The sequence below is a fragment of the Balaenoptera ricei genome, chromosome 13 (assembly GCF_028023285.1).
Source record: "Balaenoptera ricei isolate mBalRic1 chromosome 13, mBalRic1.hap2, whole genome shotgun sequence".
Classification (NCBI taxonomy): Eukaryota; Metazoa; Chordata; class Mammalia; order Artiodactyla; family Balaenopteridae; genus Balaenoptera; species Balaenoptera ricei.
In genome coordinates this window covers 89,053,268-89,080,344 of record NC_082651.1, presented here as the reverse complement: position 1 = coordinate 89,080,344, position 27,077 = coordinate 89,053,268, and the positions used below count along the sequence as shown (strand labels likewise).

Sequence of the window (27,077 nt, the reverse complement as noted above, 5' to 3'; positions counted from 1 at the left end):
ATTTTAAGTAAAACTTGTTTGTACCATTTATTGTGAGATGCTGTTTTCCCTCATTTCCTACTAAATTTCCCAATAATTGTATTGAACATTTATTGATGGAAGGGATGTATTAAGGTACTTTTAGCATTCCGAACCTAGGACCCTTGCTTAGACAATATCACACTCTAGTAGGTGGCGTGGTTTTGTGTGTCTAGATATAGATACAGATATAGATACCTAGATATGTGTATGCATTGTATATATATGTGAATATTTATATATATAATTCAGTGATGCCTTTTATTTAAGTTCAATTGATGAATAACCTCAGCTGTGCATATTTTCATGCACAGAATTAATCCTGTGATACAGCAGACATGTGATCTTGTGGAAAAATTTGAGCTGACTGAGCCCAGATCAAAGTAAATGAAAGTGGTATCTGTTTAGGAGTTTTAATGGTCAACCGGGAATTTCCTCTCTAGTTACTTCCTAGTAAACAGAGATTTCGCTGATGTGAAATGACAGGAATTGCAGGGTTTGGTCTGGCTTACCAGATTTTGCCAAGAGAGCCTACATCCCCTGGGCTTGAGACCAAAGTACATAATTAATTTTTTGCCCACGCCTGTGGGAGTCACGCAACTTGTCATAAAACAGGCTACCAGCATCCTTACACTTTGAGGATATTTGTTTCACGAAAGACAGAGGAAGAAGCTATTACTACAACTATGTTGATCTTCTTTCAGAGGAGGGAAAATTGAGCCTTAGGGTGAAAAGGAGAAGGTTCAGAAGGTATATCTGATGTGTCTGTGATAATTATGTTTACATGGGTAAGAGGTGTCAGAGTGACATTACTCATGAGGCTGATCTGAACAGAATGTTGCAAATCACTTTCAAGATTTTTTTTGGACTTCCCCATATTTTTGGAGGTTGGAGTCAGGATTACTGGCTTTGGTAATTAATCCTCCCCAGCCTGCATTCTTTGCTACTGAGCATAGCAGTGATTCAGGGGCCCAACCTGCTAAATCAAGATAATGCTTGACCTCTGGAAGCAGAAGCCTTTTCCTCATTTAGCCAGAGAAACTAAACCCAGGAGCACACTTGGTAAAATCAAAAGAATTCATATTTGAAGAGCTGTAGAGGGAACTTAGAATATCCATTTTGGGCATTTTGAGGGTATTTTAAGTATATAATATAAAAAATTATAAATTCAAAGGACAAAGTCAATTGAGTTCTATGTGTGAGTACAGACATAGGGCCCTTAAAGAGCTGTGATATTTTCAAGGGAACCATTGATTTCAACAAAAGTTTATCACAGCTGATCTGTCATGGCTGCTGTATTTGTAGGTTTATTTGCCTATTGTTCGTTTCACAAGAGCATTATATTAATATCACAGCTATGCATAAAGGAATTCCATTGATTTTGTTTGACCAGAGTTAATTTGTTTGAAATCATTCTGTCCAATAGACCATCATTATCTTTGTGTTACTTTGCAATTAGTCATAATGCCTTTAGACAACTTCTCTGACTCTAGTGAGATTGTATAGATAAAATTATCACTTTGCTTTTTGTCAAGAAAGGGAAATAGGATCACTTTTTCACGATGAAAACAATTAAGCTTTATAAGAAATTAACACCAGATTGGCCCCTTTTGAAAGAGTTAAGACAAAGGTGCTGAACTCTCTGGCATGGGCGCCAGAATCAGCACTTTAAATAACATTTGAGTGAGTAAATGAAATTTCAATGGTGATTTTCTTATTCTTTTAAAAATAATTTTACCAGTCATTCAAACAGCTTAAACTTGAGATTTTTGAGACCAGAGAGAAGAAACATTCTGATCAATAGTACTATTGTATTTTTCTAGCTCCACAAACAAATATTAAAGCCTTAGTATTTCTTTGAGTTTAAAGATCAGTCTGAGGTGGGATGAGCCAAGAAAGGGAGAAACATCTTTTGTTTTGAAAAACAAATGACACATTAGGTATTTTCTCTGTTCACTGCCACCCTGTGACTGGTGCCACAGGGCAGTCTGAATTTGCTTTTATGGTGGCCCTTATCACTCTGTCCTATAAATGTGTCCTACAGTTGTATGTCTGTCTATTTCAGTAGATTGCACAATCTTTGAGAACAAGGTTTAAATGTATCACCTGACTTTATGTTCCTAAGGTCCACTTAGTGCCTAGAACATACTAGGAGCTCAAAAATAGGGAACTGAATGAATGATTAAAATACTAGAATTCTGAAAGCTTTTTGGAGGCTACTGCATCCCTTCAGTTCTTATGTGTATGTGTGTGTGTACGTCTCACCCAAGATGTTACTAGCCTCATCTAATTATGTTTTTTCCTGACTATGTTTAGTCTAAATTTAATTTTACACTCACACCCACACACAATCTCATATACCCACCAGACACATGCCTATCACAACAGCTATACACAATACTTATAATCTTTCACTTTTAGAGTTTAAAAGCAAAAAGAACAATCTCCGTATTTCTTTCATTCCCAGCAGCCAAACCTTTCTGTCATCAGACACCTGAACCCTCTGTCAGTGAAGTTGTAGGCCATCCTCAGATAGTTTGTTTTTTAAGATTCAACTTGAACAACAGTTGTACACATGGAAAGATATTGGTCCTTATCCTCAAATTCTTTGCTCAAACATCCTTTGCATGGCAGTTTCATCTTAGGGCAACTCTCAGAAGCCTGACCTCTATAGCCTAAAATTTGTGGAGACTCAGAGAAAGCGGGTGAAACTCATGAATCAAAACCAAAGCACAGTTTTCCTTTAGATCAACTTTTCAGTCTTGGCTCATTTTGACATCAAAAGCCCTAGATTCATTCAGTGGAGACAAAATGTGAGATGAGTGTACTTCCCTCTGTGCTACAGCACAACATGAACTTTAGAGGGATTTGCAAGTTGTTTAAGGTCTAAAATATTTGTTCCCTCCTTTTCTAGTACACGTGTTTGAGGCTGAGAATCTTATCAGTAGATAAGAGCAGAGAGACTGCCATCCCACATTCCATGAACTCACTTCCAGATGGTTTAGAGACTAAAGGGTGAAAAACTCAAGCTCTTCAATCAAGCCAAACAGCCCACACCTTTATTGCCCCATTTGTTTAGCAGCCTGTCATGGGCCTCCTAACATCTCAGAATCAGCCATGGGGGCAGCTGTTTAATTAACTCCTCAAGGCTGCATTTTGGTGGGGGCAATTCATTTATTATGAAAAACAAATTGAAAGCCCCGAGGGTTTTTTGTTCTTTTTTGTCTTTAGTGGTTTCTGTTATCTGGAGCTTCTGGCTCAGTCCAAATAGCAAAGATGATGGGTTTTTTTTTAAAGGAGCCACTTGATCTTTTGTGTTGTTACTTTTTCTTTCTTTCCTTTTTATTTTCCTAAATCAGTCTGGCTATCTGACTTGAACGTGGAAAGATTTCTTTTCCTTGGTGCCAGGAAACGATGGCATTTTTCTGGAGTTTTTTTTGGTTTTAGTTGTAGAAATACCACAATTGCAATACTAACTTCTTATAACAGTGACAAGGTTATACGTTGCTCTATTCCAGGTTAAAATTTGGTTGTGAATAATTTTTGGCCAACTTGATTTCAATAAGAATTTGAGAACTTACTGCCGTATACCTCTATGCTAGGTGCTAAATAACATACAGAAAGAGAAAAGAAGACCCCTGGCCTTGAGAAATTTACAGTCCCACTTTCTGGGAAAATATATACTCATGTTTTTAATTATCTTTAATTTTTTATATGGTGATAATTTTTTATTTAAAAAAGATTTGCAAGACATAGAATGTTTCCATATACCCTTTACCCAATTTCCTCTAATGCTAACATCTTACATAACTATGATATCAAAACATAAATTGACACTGTCACAATACTATTAACTATAGACTTACACACTTCCCCAGTTTTTCCACTAACATCCCTTTTCTGTTCCAGGATCCCATCAGGCTCCCACGCATTGCATTTAGATGTCGTGCCTCCTTGGTCTCCTCAAATCTGTGACGGTTTCTTGGTCCTTCTTGTCTTCCATGACCTTGATACATTTGAAGAGTAGTGGTCAGGTGTTTCATGAAATGTCCCTCTGTACTCATCCTTTTAGTGCCTACTGAGAATCAGCCTCTTTCAGAATGTTCCCTGGAGACAATGTGCAAAGATTTAGAATCATACAGACTTAGAGTAAGACCCATAGGGTCTCCTCATTTTTAAAGTGTAGAAAATGAGTTCCAGAGAAGAAAACCAGGATTTGCTCAAAGTGAGACAGCTGACTGAGGTCAGATTAGAAGGATCCCAGGCCTCCTGACTTCCAAGGCAGTGTGGAATTATCCTCCATTCCTATTTGGAATCCTGGGGGAATTTAATTCGTGGGCAAGGCTGACGTCCAGGTGTACTCCCGTCATGCCCGGAGATGGGCTCCACATTCTTCCCTGCGTCCCCAGCACAGAGCCTGCTCAGCAAGCACTGTTGAACTGAATTAAATCATGCTCAAAATGTTAGGGATGGCTAAAGATGCTTCTCCAAGACATGAGGTAAAACTACATGGGAAAATAAAAACTGGGAGAGTGTGAGTGAGGTCAAGGAAAAAAAAAAGCCTGATTCCCTGTAGCAACCTAAGATGCTTGTAGCGGAGTCATGGTGTGGTTGTTGACAGGAGGCCTAAAGAAGCTCTTCAAATGGTGGGTAATGTTCCCCACCTGTGGCAAATAGTCTTCTTCACCCACAGTTCTGCAGGAAAGGACCTGTCTGTCCGTGATCTCAGAGCACTTCCTGCCCATCTTAATTCCTGAGGCCTGATGTCAGAGAACTTGGCAGTCACAAATTCTCTTTTACTGTATCTCAGTTGCCTCCCTGATTTCACACCCCATTTGCTGAGGTCCAGACAAGACCTAGTAAAGCACTATGATCCTCAAACCTCAGGATTTTAATACATGGAGTTAGTAATTGGGTCAAGTAGGCAATCCTTGGCCATCTAGAATCCTTGAAGAAAGTGCAACTCTGAATCATGGAGTGTTCTAGAAAGCAAGCTCATGCTTCATCATTAGTGATCAGAAATTTGCACTTGATTCTCACTTTTTTGTGTAGTCCTCTTGGATGTAGAAAGGCTTTTTCCTGGCATCCTCTGTTGGCATCATCCCAACGTGTGCCAGATGCAGAGTGGATTCACCTTATGCTTTGGAACAAATACAGAGTAAGCAGGGAAATGGCCTGGGAGTTGAGTCCTGGGTTCTAGTTCCAAGTATCCCATGATTATGTGATTTGAGAAAAGTGCTTGCACATCTGTAATTCAAAGATGCTCTTAGCTGTGCTAAAGTGGGTTAGTCAAATTTTTTGTTGCAAAACATTAAAAAAAAAGGTTGGAATAACCCAAGTGATGTATTTCACAGTATTAAAAAGTGAAGATTTTGCCATCAGTCAAACAAATCTGATTTCATATGCCAGCTCTGCCACTTACTAGCTGTGTTCCTGGGACAATATGATTAACTTTTCTGAGTCTTAATTTCTTCCTCTGTAAAGCAGAAGTAATAACTGTAACTCCCTCTGAAGTTATTGATGAGGATTAAATGAGTTATGGAGTGAAAATGCGTTGCACAGTGCCTGGTGCATTTTAAGGGTACTATTCATTATAAAGGCTCTTCTACCTGTAATGTTCTGTGGTTCTGAGACCCGAACCTAGAGGTCCCTCTGGAGCATTGTCACCATGGTCACCATCTTCTACAAGGTTAAGATAGTTTCTAAACCTGAGATGTCAGATGCTGACAGGACAGGGTGTCAACCCAACCTGGGAAGTAGGAGAAAGTCCATGAAGGTGGTCCCTGCCAAGCCATCAGAACTTGAGAGTTTGTGGGAAGGTGACAGAACTTTCCTCTAGCTCTTACACAGGGTGGGAGACAGGGTTTCTGTTCTTGGTCCCCTCATTCTTTTCTTACCCCAACTGCACAAGGCTATTCTGGGTCTGTGTATTTTGGGAGCCATAATGAGGTGCTTCTCATATACCTTGCCATTTTCAGGCAGCTTTTACTAGCCGCCTGGACATGGGGACAACCTAGCAATTTAAGAGCTATAGTGGATGAGGCTGGAAATAGAGCAGCCCGAGCTGCAGCTTGGTGAGATGGGAGTGGGGGATTTGTGTTCTCCCCCTTAGTAAAAGAGGAAAGTTAAAATGGCTTACAATCACAGACAGAAATGTTCACAGAGGACGAGAAATCAAACGTTCTTGTGCCTGGAGAATACAAAAGAACGGATGATATCTTTAGTAGCAAAGACCCAACTTCAGCGGATGTGGAGTGGAACGATGGGCTTTCTTCATTTGCCAAAGCATCGGAGCCGTCCAAGTTGCCTAATCGTGATTCATTTCAAGCTCAAGTTCTACTGACATGGGAATAAATTCGAGGAAAGTAAAGCTGTCAGTCACATCAGCCTCTGAGGCAAAATGCTACCCATATAAATGTCTTCAAATTCCAACCGACCAATCATCCCTTCTTTTCCTACAGCACACAACACTCTAGAATTTCAAAGCCTGTCTTCCTGGACACGATTTTCCAAAGCTGGAGCACTTTCCATTTTTAGCTCTGAAGCTATGAAAGAATTCCATGGTGCAAATATTCCTGGACCTACAGTCTCGCACCCAAAAAGGATGTATTCTCTGACACCACAATGCAGAATCTTTGTAAAAATATAAGTACAGATTGATGTCTAATTCAAAGGACCCCACGTTTCCTCTTCTCTCATGGCTAGGGGAAAAAGGAGAAAAATGCTGCACGCATTAACATTTAATTCAAGTTTTCAAACACAAAATGTTGTCCCAGCTTCAAACTCAGGATGAAGGAAATGCTTGTCTCCAGGAGCTGACACTCCCCTGGTCATATTTCAGATACAATTAGCCTCCATTGATGGTGGTAGCTGATCTATCAAATGAGCAGCTAATCTTATCTGCGGTTCACAAATGGCTCAGATGGTAGCTGTGACTTTGATTACTGGAAGACTGGACCCCATCAGACGGCTTTGCTCCAAACAGTGGTCCTTTCAGCCTCCTGCTCCTGGAGATCAAAGCACTCTCCCCTCTCCCTATCTGCAGGGAAGCTCATTAGAGGGAGGCTGTCAGGGTTATAATCATGCAACAGTTTTACTTCTGGGTTATAACGCTTTCCCCTTCTTATCAGCCTGTGAGGTCCAAAGTGAGAAGGATAAAGGAGGTACCGATGACATATGATACATTTAATAGGCTCACTGGTGACTGCCGGGGCCCCAGCTCTCTGCCACTGCTGCTTCACTGACTGCTGAAGGACTCCTCCCCCCGCCTGCAGACCTGCAGAGATTGTACTTTATTCCTGGGGGTGGGGGGAATGAGGAGGTGGGCTCCATCATCTCCTAACAGTTGCTTTACTACAAGAACTGTAGAAGCACAGAATCGAATAAAATAGGAGTTTCTAAGTCCAAAGATCTGCCTTTAAATTTCATCTCTTTCACTCAGTAGTTGTGTGAACCTGGACATTTTGCTGTGATCTTCCGTTTCCCCTGTAAAATATGTAAATTAATACTTTTCGCATTGGACTTAATATGCAGAAAATTCCCCTCTCCCAGAAGCCTTCTCTTTATTACCTGAGTTCTTCCCTCCCTCTCCCTTCCCCATCCCCTACCTGAGTTAAAGCTCCTCCATTCTGAGTCACTTCTCCCTCTTCTGTCTTTCCATAGCCCCTGGGATTACCACAATACTGCACTTATCATGCCTGGTTTTCTGTTGACTTGCCTTTTTCTTCTCAGGAGACAGTGAACTTCTCAAGGCATAGGGGCTGAGGCTCTATGTATCAAAGGATGCCTCCACTAGACACATAGTTAATGCTAAATGAGTGTTTGTTGTTCACAATGAATAGTGTATACTAAAATGATGTGCAAAGCGCAATGGGAAGGGGTTGCATTTATTATTGGACATAGAACCTTTTAGAACTTCACGCGGACCCATGTAGATGACCTACTGTAGTGGTTCTAGGATGTGGCCCAAGAAGCTACATTTCTAACAAGTTCCCACTTTGAGACCCACAGATGTAATCCAATCTTCCTACTTATAGATGAGGAAACTGAGACTCAGAAGTGGTTTGTGCAAGGTCACATAACCAGTGAGAGGCACTCAATGTGTTCTTATTTCTAAATAGTTTATCAAAGTAAACTCTATCTCGTATAGGGATCAGTGTGTGTGTGTGAGTGTGTGTTGAAATTTATAGGAAACAGGTCTTTTGTTTGTTGTTAATTTATGTCTAGCTTCTCACGACTTAAAACTTGGCTCTTTTAATTCTAAATCTCATGGTCATTTTAAAACATGGTCATTTCACAACATGCTGTTTTCATGTTAAGAAGCACTATAGTCCTCCTGTCAAAATACTGGCTCAGTTATTATCTTATTTGTCTCATATTCCTTTATATTCATTGATGCCTTCAGAAATGTCTGAGAAGAAATGCATAGGGGAACTCAGCTTACAGAAAACTCAGAGAGGGACTCTAAGTACCACAGGGCAGACCTAGTCTCCGGATCACTTACACCAGCAGCATCTAGGTCAGGCCTTTACCCATCATGCTGGTGGGAATGTGGAGCTCTTGCCAGCAGCTGTCATTACCCAGAAGAATGAGAAGCAACAACCGCTGTCTATGGGGGTGGGAGGTTTGGAGCTGGACAAGCCTAGGTTTAATTTTCACTTCCTCGTACCCTGAGGGAGTGAAATTGCCTACGGGATTCAACCTCTAGGAGACTCTTTTTGCTACTCTGTAAAGTAGGAAACATGTCTACTTCAGGGTTATTTTAAGAATTGGAAGAAGCAATGTTTAATCATCTTGCTCTGTGTCTGAAACATACCTAGTACCTAGCCAGCATGAGGTCCCATTTTCTCTTTCTTTCTCTCTTCACCTCCTCCCCATCCCTCTCCCACTATCACCTAAAAACCCATACTGGCAGAACATGAGTGAAAAATGTAATCCAGCTGGAAAAATAAGCAAAATATATGTCTTTTTTTTCAACTTATGTCTTTCTGATTTACTTACTGTTCTTTCTGCAACATTAATTTAACTATGATTTTTTTTCTTGGAAATCCATTTAGAACTTTTAAGAAAGAAATTATTTGTAGTTAAAATGATGACCTTTCCATTAAATATAATTTGGGAGGCATTAGTACTAATTGTAACTGTAATGGAATTTATGTCTGACACATTATAGTTCAAGTGATGAAAGAAAGCCAGGCATTCTTCAGAAATCAGTGACAAGCTTATCAGAATATTAATCTCCTTCAGTTACTCTTTAAGAGAATAAATAACTAATCAGTCACTGACTGCTAATATAACATATAACCCTTTTGCTAAGATGGATGATAATTTAAGCTTCAACAGAATATATTTATTTAACTGACAGAAATCAAGACTCAGTTTTATTTGTTTTAAATGCAGTGAAAGCCAGGCTAGCTATAATGCTTGGAAAATGGAAAATTTTTGAGTAATTAGTAATTAATTCTTTAAATTAACCTTTGTTATAAATAATAAATTCCATACATTTCATATTAAGCATTGAGCATATATGTAAAACATTTGTTAATTATCCAGTCTTAGTAAGTGGTTTCTAAGAAACATCCTTAAGTCTGTGTTAGGTCCATTCTTACAGTACAATTATTTTAATTATCATATCTCATGGCATATAATTTTAGCTGCAGAAGTTCTGAGAAATTAGGCAAACGTTTGTTGGCCCAGACCAGAAATAGCTGTTATGATTCTGAGTAAATTTCAGGTATTAATCAACTCTGTTGTGATTACTTTTTTTCTCCTGTAGGGGAATAAGAGTACAAGGTCCCACTGAGAGAGGAGAACACTCGCCTGAATTCTGGTTAATTTGGTTTTTGTGGATTTTCTCCAATAGCAAGTGGAATCTCCATGGGCTGTTACTTCATCATGGTTATGCTGAAGTCTAACTAACGGAGTAGGACTAGCTCTTCTCTTCCTGGGGGAGCATCAGGCCACAGAGAAGCTACGTGTGAGCATTAGTCATATCAAAAGAGGGGAGTTCCTATGTTTCTGTACAGAGGGATTTTTAGCCAGTGTAACACTCCAGCCCTCTCTACCCTTCACTCCTTTGGAGGAGGAGGGAGTTACCCAATGGGTGAGCTGGGAAAAGAAATTGAAGTCAGCATCACCTGTCTCTTTAGAAACCAGCCTGCCTGCAGAGGGAGTACCATCTGGTTTGCTCTCAGTTGTTTTGAGAGCAATCTTGGACCAGAAGGTTCTGCCCCTTCAGGGACTTAAAGAATTGTTGAACGCCGCCAATTACTGGAGAGTAAGTTTGTCGAAAATGGGGTAAAATATTCGCAAACCCATTGAGTCAAAAATCTAAAGTTATACTAAATATCTTGTGAATTAACTTAGGATGAAAGGGGGCATTTACTTACTTGTCGGGCCCTCTGTCAACCCCCAGCAGAGCGTGTGGGAATCCTGATTCTCCAGGACCTGAGGCAAGCAGCTCCATAGCCGTGCGTGGACACTCAAACCACTTCGGGCTCAGTAAAGGTTTGATAGAGGAAAGATTGAACAGAGGTCTGAAGACTTCTTGTGATTCTCCATTTCCTGATGTTTATTTGTCTAACAAGGCAATAATAGCTTCTGTGATTGAAATGCCTGTGATATTTCATGTCCTCTGTTCTTACCCACTCCCGTTTTCGATCCACACCTCCAACGTAGGTGTGTGTCTTCCCAGACTTCCATTTCTTGTTGATCAGGGCTGCCCTCAGAGATGGAGTGAGCGTTTAATATAATGTGAACAAGAGAACAGGACAGCCTGGTCTGTTACTGAGCTCTCCTGAGACCAGAAGGAAGATGATATGGATGTCTCTGTGGAGACACCAGCCATAGTTGTCACTTGGGTGTGTGCTTCTTGCTGCCTCCAAGTATAGATGGGCCTTGATGTTTCTTCTGAAAAATTGTCTTCTTAGGAATGTAACTGGGCCAACAAATGCAAGGATGGCTCTGACTCATGCTTTCGTCTGAGACAGAAGCAGCCGGTGAAAGTCCCAAGTAAAGGATGCTGGAAACATTTAAACAAAGGAGGAAGACACCTGCTCCAGTGAGGAAGCTCTGGCTGCTAAACAATTTCAATTCACCCACCCTCGAGGCGGCGAGCTCCTCTCTGAGTCTGACAGTGGTTTTCACGACTCCGTGGTTCCACAGATAGACGTTTACCCAGAGAAAAGGAGCTCAGAAATTATCGTTTCTTTGAGTTGTGGTTTACTGAGGGTTTCCCTTCCTGTGTTTTCATGGTTAGTGACAAGACTGGGGAAACCTGTTCATGACTCAGAAATCTGTCTGAACTTTTAGCTCAGAGATGAAGGAAATAGTTATTCATTTAATCCTATTCACTTATTCATCTATTCATATACTCATTCATTCATCAGTTATGTTGGAAATGCTTATTCTGTGTCACTCTATCTTAGCCAGGCGGTGAGGGGAGGATACAGAGATAAATAAGACGTGATTCCCAGGGAGCTCACAGGCTGGTGGAGGAAACAGACAAGGATACACGAAATCATAATGAAGTGCAACATGTTCTGTGACACTGGGAGTACAGAAGAGGCTCACAAAGCTTTCTGTCCTAGAGAATCAGTGAAGGCTTCTCAGAGGAGGTGGTGTAGGAAGTGGACCTGAGGAACTAAACTGAGGGAACCAGATCCTTCTGCAGCCCCTGGGGCTGTCAAGGGTAGGAGAAATGTCAGTGGAGTCCTGTTTGTTAGGTATCTGGTAGGGCTTCATCTTGCATGTTTTTAAGATGATTATTTCTTTAAGGGGCCATCATGCATCTTGAGTCAGCTGCCTATTGGTGGCATCCCAGTTTATATCAGACACTGTGCTTGGCAGTTTTATACGTTACAGTACTTTGATTTCTTACAGCAACCCTGTAAGTTGAAGACCATTATTCAAATTTTCATAAAAGAACTGGAAGGTCAGGGTGGATAAATAATTCACCCCAATGTGAATACACCCAGGGCCAGGATGTAAAATCAGGGCTTCCCAACTTCAATGTCTGGGCTCTTTCCAGTACCCGTGCTACGTCTCCCCAAGGAGCAGAAAGCGAGCAGGAACAGAAAGCCCGTGAGCAAGGAAGTGCTGCCTGCTGGAGCCCGGCTGGCGCTCCCACTCTCAGGCTGGCAGCGCTCCATGGGGAGCGAGGTCTCTTATCTCCAGAACTCTGTTGACACCTGCTTATCTATAGATTCACTAGCCCCTTTCCCTGCAGCCCCACCCCTACCAATTTTATTTTTAATTTTAACTATTTGTTCCACACCAATGGAACATATTGCCAAAAATCATGGCCCCCAGGAAGCTATACTCCTCTGCCTCTAACATGCCAAAGGATCTTGATGTCTCCCTCCTATGAAGCACTTTTCAAAATATTTGGGAAAGCATAGCTCTATTCTCCTCACTCACCTCTTTCCCCACGTTTGCCACACTTAACCATCTTTTAGAGACAGTGCAGCGGGCCACTGAGAGTGGGGACCAGACAGCTGAGAAGTTTGCTTCCCTGGTTGTTTCTTTGAGTTTCAGATGAAGCTATGTTTAATTGGCCTCCTGATTCTAAAAGATGGAGTGGATATTATTTGTGGCTCATTTTCTCCATGCAGTTTTAACAAAGTATGCCTTCAGAGATATCACATAACTGAAAGACAGAATTAAGCCAGAATGGCAGAACTCTGGCAGCAAGTCACCCTATCCTGGTGTTTTTCATTGAAAAAGCATATAGGATTACCTTATTGTTCCAGATATTAGCTTTCCATACCCAGCGTATACATATTTAAACAGCATAACAAATGGGCTACATTACAAAGCACCTATATGTCACCAAGGCCCAGAAAGCCTGTTTTGTGCCAAGGCCTAGAGACATCCTTCCAAGTTTCCTTCCCAGTGTAGAGGCAGATTGTCTCAGTGCTTGGGGTGGGCCAGCCAGCCTGAATTTAATAGCAAACATTCTTGAGTTTTTTCAGATCCCTTGTGTAAAACAACTTTCATTTGAATGTGACATCTGCCTGCAAAGGAGCAAATCCCCAGCACCACCATCATGTCATGCCCCAAGCCAGAGACGCTCTATTTAGGGTTTTCTTCCAAATGCCAGGGCTCAAGCTCCAGACCATACCCTTGCTTGTTCTGGAGAATGTTATCAACCTCATGGTTCAGGGTTAAGGGTTGGGGTGGGGTATTGTTAGTGTTTTCATCACTAGCAGAAATGTACAGTCTGACAATTACCATGCCCACAGATCAAAGGCAGAGGGAGGCGTTATCTTCTGCCAGCTGCGCTGCCACTCCAAGCACATTTCTGGTGGGCTGACCCCAAGGTGAGCTGGGGTGGGAAAGAGTTCTCCAGTGGATGGCTGTCTGGGTGTGAGCTCTTGCAGGGTGGCATTCTAAGAGCAAAGGCTCTATCTCTTCCTTTTGGGTAGCCCCAGTACGGGTTTGGGTAGCCTTAAAAGCATTGAATACTTTGAAACTGGTTTCTGATTGACAATGGGAAGAAACATCAGTTTATAGAAAGATTATCCCGGTGGAAGTAAGATGCTCTGAATTATTATCCTAAGTTTGCCACCGGTCTGCTTTTTGACTCGGCATGAGACCCAAGCTCCAGTCACACAGAGCACAGCCCCTCCCAATTCTGATTACACATGATGCCCTCGTGGATGGGGATATTTTTTTCTGTCTTCCCTGCAGGACAAACTGAAACTTTGTCCCCAAGGCTCAGTTTATATGTGCCTCCTTTCTGAGGCAGTGAGCGTTTTCTTACTCCCTTAAAAGAGTAACCCCTCCCTTCCTCCGTGCTCCCACTGTTACACATTTCTGTTGGAGTGTTCACCTCCAGGGATTGTTTATGTGTCACTGCTAGATGTGAGCACCTCAAGGGCCACCTAGTCACTCCGTTCACCAGGTGACTATTATGACAGGCATCGCTGAATAGATGTTGGATGAATGAATGAGTGCAGGAGAGAACAGGTAGATGAAGGGGATAAAAAATGCTCTGCATCTTTGGAGGGGAAATCATTTCCTTTGGCTACAGGGCTATTTCTGCAGGAGGAAATGTCTCCTGGTCTTCTGTCTGCCCCCATTCTTTCCATCATGTATACAGTTGGAGGAAGAAATCTGCTCTTTTCATTGTTAAGTTTCCTTCCCTCTCAGATTTATATGTTCTCCAGTCAGTGCTTGTGGTTCAAGCCCTGTTCACCTCAACCTTTGTTAGAGCATGAAATTTCTTACTAGTAAGTGCTCTGTTCCCTCTCAACTCATGATGCCTGCCAGCTTCTGACAATCTGTACTAAGCCCTTTCGTTCCTTTCTCTACAGATGCAGCTCTTAACTCCCCTAGATCTGTGCAGCTCCGCCACCCCTCCCTCTCAGTCTTGGCCGTTTGTACTTTCTAGACTAAAAAGCCTGAGCCAGAGGTTGAGCTAGTCCTTTAGTTTTGGCGCCATGTTGTTGTAGCTGGTGGTCTCCACTATGGCCTGAGGAACCTTGTGCGCTATGCCAACTGACCAGACCAGGTTGACTGGCCCCTGGGGGCTCTGGCCCAGGAACCAGATGGTACCATCCAAGAGTTTATCGACTTTTACCAGTGGGAGATGGAAGGCAGAAGAAAGTCATTAGAAAAATTATTCTCCCTTCCTCCGCAACCCCATGTATTGTTCTGAGAAGAGGCAGTTCATGTGGTCTTTCTCAGAATGATGTGAGAAAAAGAACAACCAACCATGTTTGTCATGAAGCTGTGGCCGCATGGACAGTGCACCCCTCATCTTTTGTTTCTCCCCCGACTTTCCATTTTACTTCTGTCCTGGTTCTCTGTGTTGCACTCCCAAGTGTTAGCAGGTAAGCTTTTGCCCAAGTCTCTGTTTTTGATGAAACCTGGGCTAAGCCACCTCCCTTGCCGACCCAGGTTAGACTGACCCCCTTTGTGCTCTCAGAATACCGTGGGCACATCTCTCTCGCTTTCCACACAGTATCGCGATCATATATTTATATGTGTCCTTCTCCTTCTGGATTACATACCTCTTGAAGGCAGAGACCACTGTGTACTTATCTTTGAATCTCTGGCCCCTAGCACAGTGCCTGGCATAAATTAGAAATCTGAAAATAGTAAATATTTGCTGGATAACTGACTAAGGAAGAGATCTAGATTTCCTCTGATCAGAAAGAGATTCCAACAGACCTACAAAATATTTTCAATGGTTTGCTGTTTCAGTGTGTGGTCTCTTTTGGCTACGCCCAAATTGAGTCAGAGATTATGCTAGCAATTGCATCACACTACACGATTATAATTATATCCAATAATTATGATAATAATTACTACAATGTGCTTGGCACCTGTATGTTACCAGGCTATTAGATATTTCACATATATCATCTCATTATTGCAGCACACATATTAGGTTGTTATTATATACTTTGGGCTTTTTGGAAATGTAGCTGGACCACTGGCCTTGACTGAAGACATTCTTGAGCATATATTAAAGGTTGTTGTAATTAGTTTTTCAAAGGGGGTTTTCCTTAGTGGTTAACACTGCATCTACCAACATTTACCAATCAGCACATAAATGTCCAAGGGCAGGACAGCTTTAAAAAAACCTCCCTTCATCCTTAATTAACATTAATGGGACTTTATACCCCAACTCCCTTACTCCACTTTTTGTCCATATAAGTGGGCAGGTTATATTGTGACGTATGCTCAGGACCATAGAACTAGTCACCTCACTCACCCTGTTTCTCCCTGTTTCCACTGAGGTTATGGAAGTTAGCAAGATATAACAGAGGGGTCTATTACCAGGGCACAGTGAAAAATTTGGGATTCAAAGTTGGTTTTAACCTGTTGCAGAAACCCTTAGAAATCGTACAAATATTTTGCATGTATATTTCAAAGGTGCAATTTTCTATAGTGAGGCTTATATCAAATTCTCAAATGAGTTAAGAATCACTGTTTCTAGTTCTATGTGAACCTCCAGTTTGGGATAGGCTATCAAGAGTGGGGCAGAGCTCTCTGCCTCAGAGGTCACTGCTGGTCAGTTGAATTCTGAATGACCAGGGGCCCCAGGATAAACTTGCCTAATCACACTCCCTTTAGGCACCTGAGTTGAAGCTTAGGCATGAAGGAGATCACGGTATTTGCTTTTCTCTCTTAAAAGCTGTGAGGTTCTATAGGACCTAACCTTTACTCTTAGCTTGTCCTCCCTGTAGTGTGGCTCTGTTGTCAGAATTTCATATTATGATGTAACCCAGCACAACTTGTCCAAAACAATATTAGATTTATTCCATTTGTTAAAAGGAAGATATCACTAGTATGTGGCCCTTTTGGCAAAATCTCAACTCCTAGTTCTAGGCATGGGTTCAATCACCTGTTGCTAAGATACTGCAAAAAATATTATCTGTTTTTAAATGTTTCTTTTTAATTGAATAAACTGTTGCTTTGAAAAATCAGTGCAAAGGTTAAATAGGTCTTTGAAATCATATATCTTTAAACTAGCAGAGATATTTCTGAACATTTTAAATGGAACAGCTGCTGTCTCAGTGGATTTCCTTGATGGAGTTTTAAAATTGCATATAAAGGAGCGCTCACAGCACAACTGAATTAGGGAAATAGAGAAAGAGACTCAATCATATCAGTACATACTGAAAACGTTGGCCACAGTCATTGATTCTACATCATAGGCATGAGGGAAAATGCAGACAGAGGTCTACAATCCTGATTAGCAGCCCCATTAGCCAAATTCAGAGATTTGGGGTTTTCAGAATGGTGATACAGAGCATATACCCCCAGAAGGGTCTGGGCCAACACTACATAATCAAACTCACTAATATTTGTGTGACAGAACATTTTAGTATTTACACTAAGTTCTCACATCAATTCACATTCAGCTCTGTGGTCAAGTGAATTTGCTCAAACTTGCGAAAACACTTGGGTTTGAAGAGCATCTTTGATTTTTTTGTATTACAAATAAGTGATTGTGAACCGTTAAAACTGAGAGAAACTCCAAGATATACATGATTCAGAATAGATTCAGGATCAACTTAGACCCCAAATGGCCCCAGCTCTAACAAGGTTGGGAGCCAGAAGTCCAAGTGGGTGGAGAAGGCTGGAAGGAATGGATTGAACACCAGCATCTCTGGTCATCATGGTTACCGTTGTCTCTACCTTTAGAAGAGACACCATTTGCTTCTTCACATGGCCAATGCCTACCTGTTCTGCAAGATTTAACATTAGTTAACTTCTGTGCCAGGCCCCAGGCTGACCTAAGTGCCTCCACAGTTATCCCATACCTATGTCAGTACAGTTAGCATTTTTCATAAAAGTGTTTGTTTTATTTGTGCACTTTCCTCTTCCATGTGGCTATGAGCTTCTTGAGTGAAAAGTCCATTTCTCTTCTATCATATTACCTCTCAGTGTTTAGCACAGTGTTTGGGACATGGCTTATGCTCAGTAAAAAGGTAATAAACTGTGGGTGGAATGCCAAGGCAGGCAAAATTATGGAATCCAGGCAGTCAGGGAATGAGAAGAAGCAGCACTTGTGAACAAAAAAACCTCTGAAGTGGCATAAGTAAAGATGAGTATAGTGTCCTAGAGGTTTTAGAAGTGTTATGAGATAGTAAATGTAGATCCTCTAAGTTATTCTGTCGTTGATAATATGAGCTGTCATTTCTTCTGCCTCTGAGGATATGGCAAGAGGAAGCAGAATTACTTTAACCAAATGGAAGAAGTTTTCCTTATGGTGAGGTTGGGTGGGTAGTGCGATGGCTTTAGAAGAGCACTTTTGACAATAGACTCTGAGCATATATGACCTTTCACATCTAAAGTGTGGAGTAACCAGGGAAAGATGAGGTAAATCAGCTTGTCATGGTGCCTAAAATGCGATCACTTTTGTTTGTAGTTTCTTGCTGCACTCCCCACTCTGTGGAGTAAGCTGGACTGTCTCACACAGGAGTCACGTTGTCATGATGACCTCAGGATTTTAAGCAGAATCCACAGAAGTCAACTCTGATGGAGTGGATTAAGCACTGGTCCAGGAAACAGAAGTCCATCCAAATCCTAGGTCTGAGATTTACTGTGCCCTTAGGAAATTAGTTACCATCGCTTTGCCTTTGGTTCTTCTTCTCTAAAATGGAGATGACACCAACCTTAAAGAGCTCTTTTAAGTACTGAATGAAAAATATGAGTGAAAGCATCTGTCAGATAATATGCACTCAAATATGTGTGGATGCTTTAGAACTTTTGTTACCAGGGTAGTCAATATAATAAGAGATTTTAAAAATCATCCTATTATACACTTGGTTTTTAATGTTATTGTAGGGAAATAAATTACTTATGTTTTCTTTTCGGTTTTATTGAGATATAATTGACACACAGCACTGTATAAATTTAAGGTACGTGCATAATGATTTGATCCACATCCATCATGAAATGATGACCACTATAAGTTTAGTGAGCATCCATCATCTCACAGAGTTAACAAATAAAAGAAAAATAAAACATTTTTTTCCTTGTGATGAGAATTCTTGGGATTTACTCTCTTAACATATATATATATAACATGCAGCAGTGTTAATTATATTTATCATGTTGTACATTACATCTCTGGTACTCATTTATCTTACAACTGGAAATTTGTATCTTTCGACTACCTTTATCCAATTCCCCCTCCTCTCACCCCCTGCCTCTGGTAACCACAAACCTGATCTCTTCTTCTATGTTTTATTGTTTGTTTGTTGTTGAACTGTAATTGACCTTCAATACTATGTTAGTTTCTAGATATTTCTATATATAACAAAATGATCACCATGATAAGTCTAGTTACCATCTATCACCATACAAAGATACTACATTATTATTATTTTTTTTTATTAATTTATTTGGCTGCATTGGGTCTTTGTTGCTGCATGCAGGCTTTCTCTGGTTGCGGCGAGTGGGGTCTACTCTTGGTTGCGGTGCACAGGCTTCTCATTGTGGTGGCTTCTCTTGCTGTGGAGCACAGGCTCTAGGCATGCGGGCTTCAGTATTTGTGGCACGTGGGCTCAGTAGTTGTGGCGCACAGGCTCAGTAGTTGTGGCACACGGGCTTAGTTGCTCCGCGGCATGTGGAATCTTCCCAGACCAGGGCTCGAACCCGTATCCCCTGCATTGGCAGGTGGATTCTTAACCACTGCGCCACCAGGGAAGCCCTACATTCCCCATGCTGTGCATTTCATACTTGTGACTCACTTATTTTGTAACTGAAAATTTGTATCTCTTAATATCCTTCACCTATTCCTCTCCTCCCTACACTCCCTTTCTTCTGGCAACCACCAGTTTATTCTCTGTATCTATGACTCTGTGTCTGTTTTGTTATGTTTGTCCACCAGTTTATTCTCTGTATCTATGACTCTGTGTCTGTTTTGTTATGTTTGTTCATTTGTTTTGTTTTTTGGATTCCACATGTAAGTGGAATCATACTGTGTTTGTCCTTCTCTGTCTGACCTATTTCACTTAGCATAATATTCTTTAAGTCCATGTTGTTTCATATTGTTGCAAATGGCAAAATTTCATTCCTTTTTATGGCTGAGTAATATTCCATTGTATTTATATACTATATCTTCTTTATACATTCATCTATCAATGGGCACTTTAGTTGCTTCTATATTTTGGCTATTGTACATAATGCTGCAATGAACATAGAGGTGCCTGTATCTTTTTAATTAGTGTCATCATTTCTTTCTTTGGATAAATACAGGAGTGGAATTGCAAAACTGGAAAAAACACATTAACATGTGGAGGCTAAACAATATGCTACTAAATAACCAATGGGTCACTGAAGAAATCAAAGAGGAAATTGAAAAATTACCTGGAGACAAATGAAAACAAAAACACAGTTATCCAAAATCTATGGAACCACAGCAAAAACAGATCCATAGGGGAAGTTTATAGCAATACAAGCCTACAACAAGAAACAAGAAAAATATCAAACAACCATCCTTATAACTAAAGGAACTAGAATAAGAACAAATAAAACCCAAATTAAGTAGAAGGAAATAATAAAAATCTGAACAGAAATAAATTAAATAGAACCTAAAAACAATAGAAATAAATAAATGAACCGAAGAGCTGGTTCTCTGAAAAGAAAAACAAAATTGATAAATCTTTAGCCATACTTATCAAGAAAAAAAGAGAGAGGAACCAAATAAATAAAATCAGAATGAAAAAGGAGAAGTTACAACTGATACCACAGAAATACAGAGGATCATAAAGAATTACTATGAACAATTATTTGCCAATAAAATGGACAACCTAGAAGAAATGGGTCGATTGGCTCCCAACAAACAAAATTCCAGGAATTTTGCTTCACAGGTGAATTCAAACATTTAAAGAAGAGTCAACACCTATCCTTCTCAAACTGTTTCAGAAAATTGAAGAGGAAAAAACATTTCTGAACACATTCTATGAGGCCAGCTTCACCCTGATACCAAAACCAAAGATACCACAAGAAAAGATCAGGTTTATGCCACTGATGAACATAGATGCAAAAATCTTCAACAAAATATTAACAAACCGAATTTGGCAATACATTAAAAGTGTCATACACCAAGATCAAGTGAAATTTTTCCCAGGGATTGCAAGGATGATTCAATATCCACAAATCAATCAATCTGATATATCACATTAACAAACTGGAGAATAAAAATCATATGAGTATCTTGATAGGTACACAAAAAAGCTTTTGACAAAATTCAGTATTCATTTATGATAAAAACTCTCAACAAAGTTGGTATAGAGGGAGCATACCTCAATATAATAATGCCATATATGAAAAGGCCACAGCTAACATCATATTGAATGGAGAAAAGCTGAAAGCATTTCTTCTAAGATCAGGAATAAGAAAAGAATGCCTAATCTTACAACTTTTATTCAACGTAGTTTGGAAGTCCTAGCCACAGAAATCAGACAATAAAAAGAAATCCAAATTGGAAAGGAAGAATTAAACAGTCACCGTTTGCAGATTATATGATACTAAGTATAGAAGACACCACAAGAAACTATTAGAACTCATCAATGAATTCAGTAAAGTTGTAGGATACAAAATTAGCATACAGAAATCTGATTTGTTTCTATAAACTAAAAACAAACTATCCAAGTTAAGAAAACAATTTCTTAAAATTGCATCTAAAAGAATAAAATTCTTAGGAATAAATCTAAGGAGGTAAAATATCTATACTGAGAAAACTATAAAACACTGATGAAATAAATTGAAGACAACACAAAGAAATGCTCATGGATTGGAAGAATTAATATTGTTAAAATGACCATACTTCCCAAGGCAATCTACACATTCATTGCAATCTCTACCAAAGTACCAACAGAATTTTTCACAAAACTAGAGCAAATAATTCTAAAATTTGTATGGAAACACAAAAGACCCCTAATAGCCAAAACAATCTTGAGGTATCATGCTCCCTGATTTCAAACTATGCTACAAAGCTACAGTAATCAAAACAATAGGGTATTGGTACAAAAACAGACCCATAGATCAATGGAACAGAATAGAAGGCCCAGAAATGAACTCACACTTATATGGGCAATTAATCTACAACAAAAGAGGCAAGGATATACACGGAGGAAAAGACAGCCTGTTCAATAAATGGTGCTGGGAGAACTGGACAGCTACATGCAAAAACATCAAACTGGACTACTTTTCACCACATGTATAAAAATAAACTCATAATGGATTAAGGACTTAAATGTAAACCTGAAACCATAAAACTTATAAGAGAAAATATAGGCAGTACACTCTTTGACATTTGTCTTAGCACTATTTTTTGGATATGTCTCCTCAGGCAAGGGGGAAAAAAGCAAAAATAAACAAGTGGAATTACATCAAACTAAAATGCTTTTGAACAGCACAAGAAACTATCAACAAAACAAAACAGCAGCCTACTTAATGGGAAAAGATATTCTCAAATGATATATCTGATAAGGGGCTAATATCCAAAATATACAAAGAAGTTATACAAGTCGACATCAAAAGAACAAACAACCCAATTAAAAAATGGGCAGAGGACCTAAACAGACATTTTTCCAAAGAAGACATACAGATTTCCAACAGGCATAATAAAATATGCTCAACATCATTAATCATCAGGGAAATTCAAATTAAAACCACAATGAAATATTACCTCAAACTGTCAGAATGGCTGTTACCAAAAAGACAGCAAATAACAAGTGTTGGTGAGGTTATGGAGAAAAGGGAACCCTTGTGCACTGCTGGTGGAAATGTAAATTGGTACAGAAACTATGGAAAACAGTATGGAGGTTTCTCAAAAAATTAAAAATAGAAGTGCCATATGATCCAGCAATGTTACTGCAATCATTTGCAAAATGGTTAGATCAAGAGTGACTTTGTCCACCTGGAATATAACAGTGAAAAAAAATTCTAAAAACCTCAATATATATTTATTAATAAATACATTCATGCTGTTTTTGCCTTTTTATTTTATATATGATTACAAAATACAGTGTTGTTTACACCCTCTGTGACTAGGAACAACATGAAGTCAAATCTATTCAAAGTAACTCCACACAATTAACTATCAGAGTAAGTCAATCTATGTATAAGCCCTGCAGGTATTCATAGACAATATGTGAACCAGGGACTTAAGAGACAATAATTAAGTCAATAAGTACAACCCTAAGGTTACAATTTAACAAGGGAGTGGGAATGGGGAGGGAGGAGTAAGAGAGCTAAAATTCTCCTCATGCATGACAAGAAGATGAGCAATAATATTTATGACAGATGAGTCAAGAGACCAATTATATGTATGTTGTTAAACATGTGAGGTAAATGCCTGAAGGAACAGTTCTAAGTTTGAAAGTGAGAGGGCCCAGGGAGAGGGTGAGTTGTGGACTGAGGAAGGAAATGTAGATCACCAAATCTATATATATACAAATGTAAGTGTATATTTATATACATACATATATATCTACATTTACATATATAGATAGCGTATATATACACACATCACAATACACATACATTTTATACTTTTCACATTATAAACTCTATGTGTGTGAGTGTGTGTGTGTATATATATATATAATTTTATAAACATAAACATGTTTAAAAAGGTCACCAAGCAAGTTTTAAACATAATTGTAGTACATACACCCATACATTTCTAGTAGCAAAGAAGAGACCACACTATATCCTTTAGGATCCAGGACTCTCATTTTTTTAGTGTTATTTGAATTTGGAAGAATCTTTCATTGTAGAATAATTTAAATCACTCAAAAAGACATATTTCCTTTAATTAAGTTTTGTAATTCAAGCCTGTATATTCTTAGCAGGAAAAAGTATTTGGGTATGCATACACATTTACAGCTCAGTGTCAATAACATGACAAGGTTATTGTTTAATACTATCAAACACCTGCTGTGCCCCAGACATATTATATATGATGTTTAATTTAATCCTCTAATCATCTGAGGTTGGTTTAATTTAATCCTCTAATCATCTGAGGTTATCTCCATTTTTTACCTTTACTGAAATATAATTAATGTACAAAAAATTGCACACATTTAACATATACATCTTGATGAGTTTGGACATAGGCATACACCTGTGACACCATCACCACAACCAAGGTACTAAATATATCCATCACCTCTAAAACTTTATTTGTGTCCTTTTGTGGGTTTGTTTTTGTTGTTGTTGTTGTTGTTGTTTTGGTAAGACACTTAATATGAGATCTATCCTTTTAACGTGTTTAAATGTACACAGTGTCATATTAATTATAGGCGCTATGTTGTATAACAGATCTCTAGAACTTATTCATCTTGCATAACAGAAACTTTTTACACATTGAAAAACAATTTCCCATTTCCCTTTCTCTCCAGCCCCTGGCAAACACAATTCTATTGTCTGTTTCTATGAATTTAACTGTTTTAGATATCTCATATAAGTGGAATCACACACTATTTGTCCTTATGTGACTGGCTTATTTCACTTAGCATTATGTCTAGTTTCATCCATGTCACAAATGGCAGGACTTTCTTGTTTAAGGCTTTTTCTTCCATTGTATGTATATAACACATTTTCTTTATCCATGTATCTGTCAGTGGATATTTGGGTTGTTTCCATGTCTTAACTATTGTGAAATGCCGCAATGAACATAGAGGTGAAGTCTCTTGGAGGTCTTGATTTCATTTCTTTTGGATATAAATCCAGAAGTAGGATTGCTGGATCATATAGTAGTTCTATTTTTAATTTTGGGGAATGTCAATACTGTTTTCCGTAGTGGATGCACCAGTCAACATTCCCACCAATAGTGTATAAAGGCTCCAATTTTTTTTATATCCGCACTGATACTTACCTTTTGTTTTATGATAGTAGTCATCTTAACAGGTGTGAGGTGATGATTTGTGGTTTTGATTTGAATTTCCCTGATGATTAGTGCCGTTGAGCACCTTTTCATATGCCTTTAGCCATTTGTATGTTTTCTTTGGAGAAATGTCTATTCAAGTCCTTTGCCTGTTTTTAACTGAGTTACCTGTTGTTGGTGGGGTTTTTTGCTACTGATTTGTAAGAGATTCTTACATATTTTATTTATTAACTCCTTATTAGACAGATTGTTTGCAAATATTTTTTCTCATTCCATAGGAAGCCTTTTCACTCTGTTGATTGTTCCTTTGCTGTGCAGAAGCTTTCTAGTTTTATGTAGTCACACTTGTCTATCTTTGGTTTTGTTTACCTGTGATTTTGATGTCAAATCCAAGAAATCAGTGTCGAGGACAAAGTCAAGTTTTCTCATTATGTTTTATATACATGCTAAATATAAAGAAACCCATACAGCAAATAATAGGGCATGAATTTAACTGAGGTTTGCTTGAAGATTCAACCTATGCTTTCTGAAAGTAAATTGAATAGACCTGAGAGAAACAAATCAAGACAGTAATATATCCATTATCAAAGGAAACAGTGATCATATGGCAAGTTCAGAGTGTCCTGGAACCCAGGGGCTTCAGATCCCATGCTCTTAATTCCTATGCCATACTTCATCTTCTCTCATCCAGAAGGAAGAGTAGACCCTGAGATTCTCACATACCTTGAGAATGTTGTTATTTTTATGATATGTATCATGGAATTGACCATATAATCATTTCCAAAATTATCGTTGCTCTTAGAAATCTTTTAAGTCAGTTTCTAATATCCAATCATTACCTTACTTATGAATGTAAAGCTTTTATTCCTACCTCTGTCTTCACTTTGCCGTAAGAAGCTCTGGTCCTGCCATTTGTAAAGCAGATATAAAAGGTGTAAAAGTTGTTTTGTTAGGGAAGGATGCTCTTATTTCTTTATCTAGCATCTCCAAAATAGGATATTATCATAAAAGCAAGGAAGGAACCTATGTGACTGCTAAGGAAGAAACTTACATGTCTGTTAAGGTGTACTGGCCAGAATAACTTTTATTAGAGTCATCCATTTATTCATTCACGTAGTACTGTTGTTTTTGAATGCCTAGTATGAGCCTGGCACTGTTCCATGCATGGGAAATCCAGCAAGGAATAAAATAAAGTCCCTAACCTTTTGGAGTTTACTAGGTATAGGATGTGGGCTGATGTAGTTCTTTGTGTTTGTTGTTCTTCTATAGGAGGCAGTATAGATTACAGGAAAGTGGGGGCAGACAAACAGTAAATGGCTGCCAGAGTCCAAACTGGGGCTCCGGTAGCTGTCTCCACACATATACAAGGAGCCCAAAGCTCAGCATTTCATAAGGTCACCTCAGGGGCCTAAAGAACTAGATTTTAAGATTTTAGTCTGAGAACACCTCTGATGAGTACATTAACAGCTGTTAGTCCTCTGTGTTCTTATTTGAAAGCCAGCGTGGCATAGAAGTGGATTTTGGTGTCCAAATTTCTGAATTTGAAATTCATCTGTTCTGAGTGCCCTAAGGCAGATTTTCTCAATTTTCTCATGTGAAAATGACAACCATATATAACTTGTATAGTTGTAGTAGAGACTTAAAGCGTATGAAACTTAGAGCCCAGTGTCTGGGCCATAGTAACTGTAACATAAAGGTAGGTAATATGCTTATAGTTAGGTATTAACAATAATAATAATAACAATAATAACAACAATATATTACTATCACAACTCACCTCCATAATAAGAATGTTTTCCTCAGTCTTCGGTATTATATGTCTCATGGGGTTGAATATATAAGCATTTTCCATAGTTATCATTGCTCTTAACCTTTTAAGTCATTTTCTCAATTCAGCCGTTACCTTACTTATGAATTTAAAGCTATTACTCCTACCTCTGTCTTTACTGACTAACCTCTTGATCTGAGTGCTTGACATGAAATGAAAAAGCTGCAGTGCTTCTTCCAGTATTCATCTCTGCAGACTAAACATGTCCAAGTTGTCTGATTTTTTTTAACCATATGAAATAATATGTACATACACGGTAGAGTTATTGAATTTTAAAGCTTGAGAGGACTTTAAATCCAAGGCCACGCAGCTAGTCAGCAGCTGAAGTTGTTCTAGAACCCAGGTCCCCAGATTCTGACTGAGAACTAAACAATAAAATGCATGTGACAGTTACAAGCAGAAAATGAAAATATAAAAGAGCGCTTGGGTAATCAAAAATATCTCCCTCTAGTGGGCACAACATGTGGGCTTTGATTTGGGGTTAATTTTGATCTATCACTGTCAGATTCCCTGAAGTTCATATTAGTGCAAGATACTGACATGTGCCCAATGGGACTTCACAAGCACGACCTTCCTGCAGATGGAGAACTTCTCCATGAAGTCATTTCACATACTCTCCCCTGCCCCCAGCTACCAGAAGGGCTCATGCAGGCTGCAGTGACACTCAGCTCAAAGTGCCATTTTCTCAGAGGATGGTTAGTCCGACAACCATGAGAGCCCATGGAACAAATCTATGTCACTAGGGAGAAATATGAAATGCATGATTTTTAATACAACTTTTTGCATTCCTAGCATTTTTTAATGGAGTCAGCATTTTTTACTCTCAATTTCTTTGGTGTGAGGTATTGAGTGCTAATGTCTCTCCTTGTCCAA

The 27,077-nt window shown here is 39.2% G+C and overlaps 1 long non-coding RNA gene across 2 annotated transcripts in view; it reads left to right on the top strand.

Moving 5' to 3' along the window:
• LOC132376545 (uncharacterized) overlaps positions 1-27,077 on the top strand; it is a 398,309-nt gene that overhangs the window by 241,679 nt on the left and 129,553 nt on the right. The gene's annotated exons all lie outside the window — the stretch shown is intronic.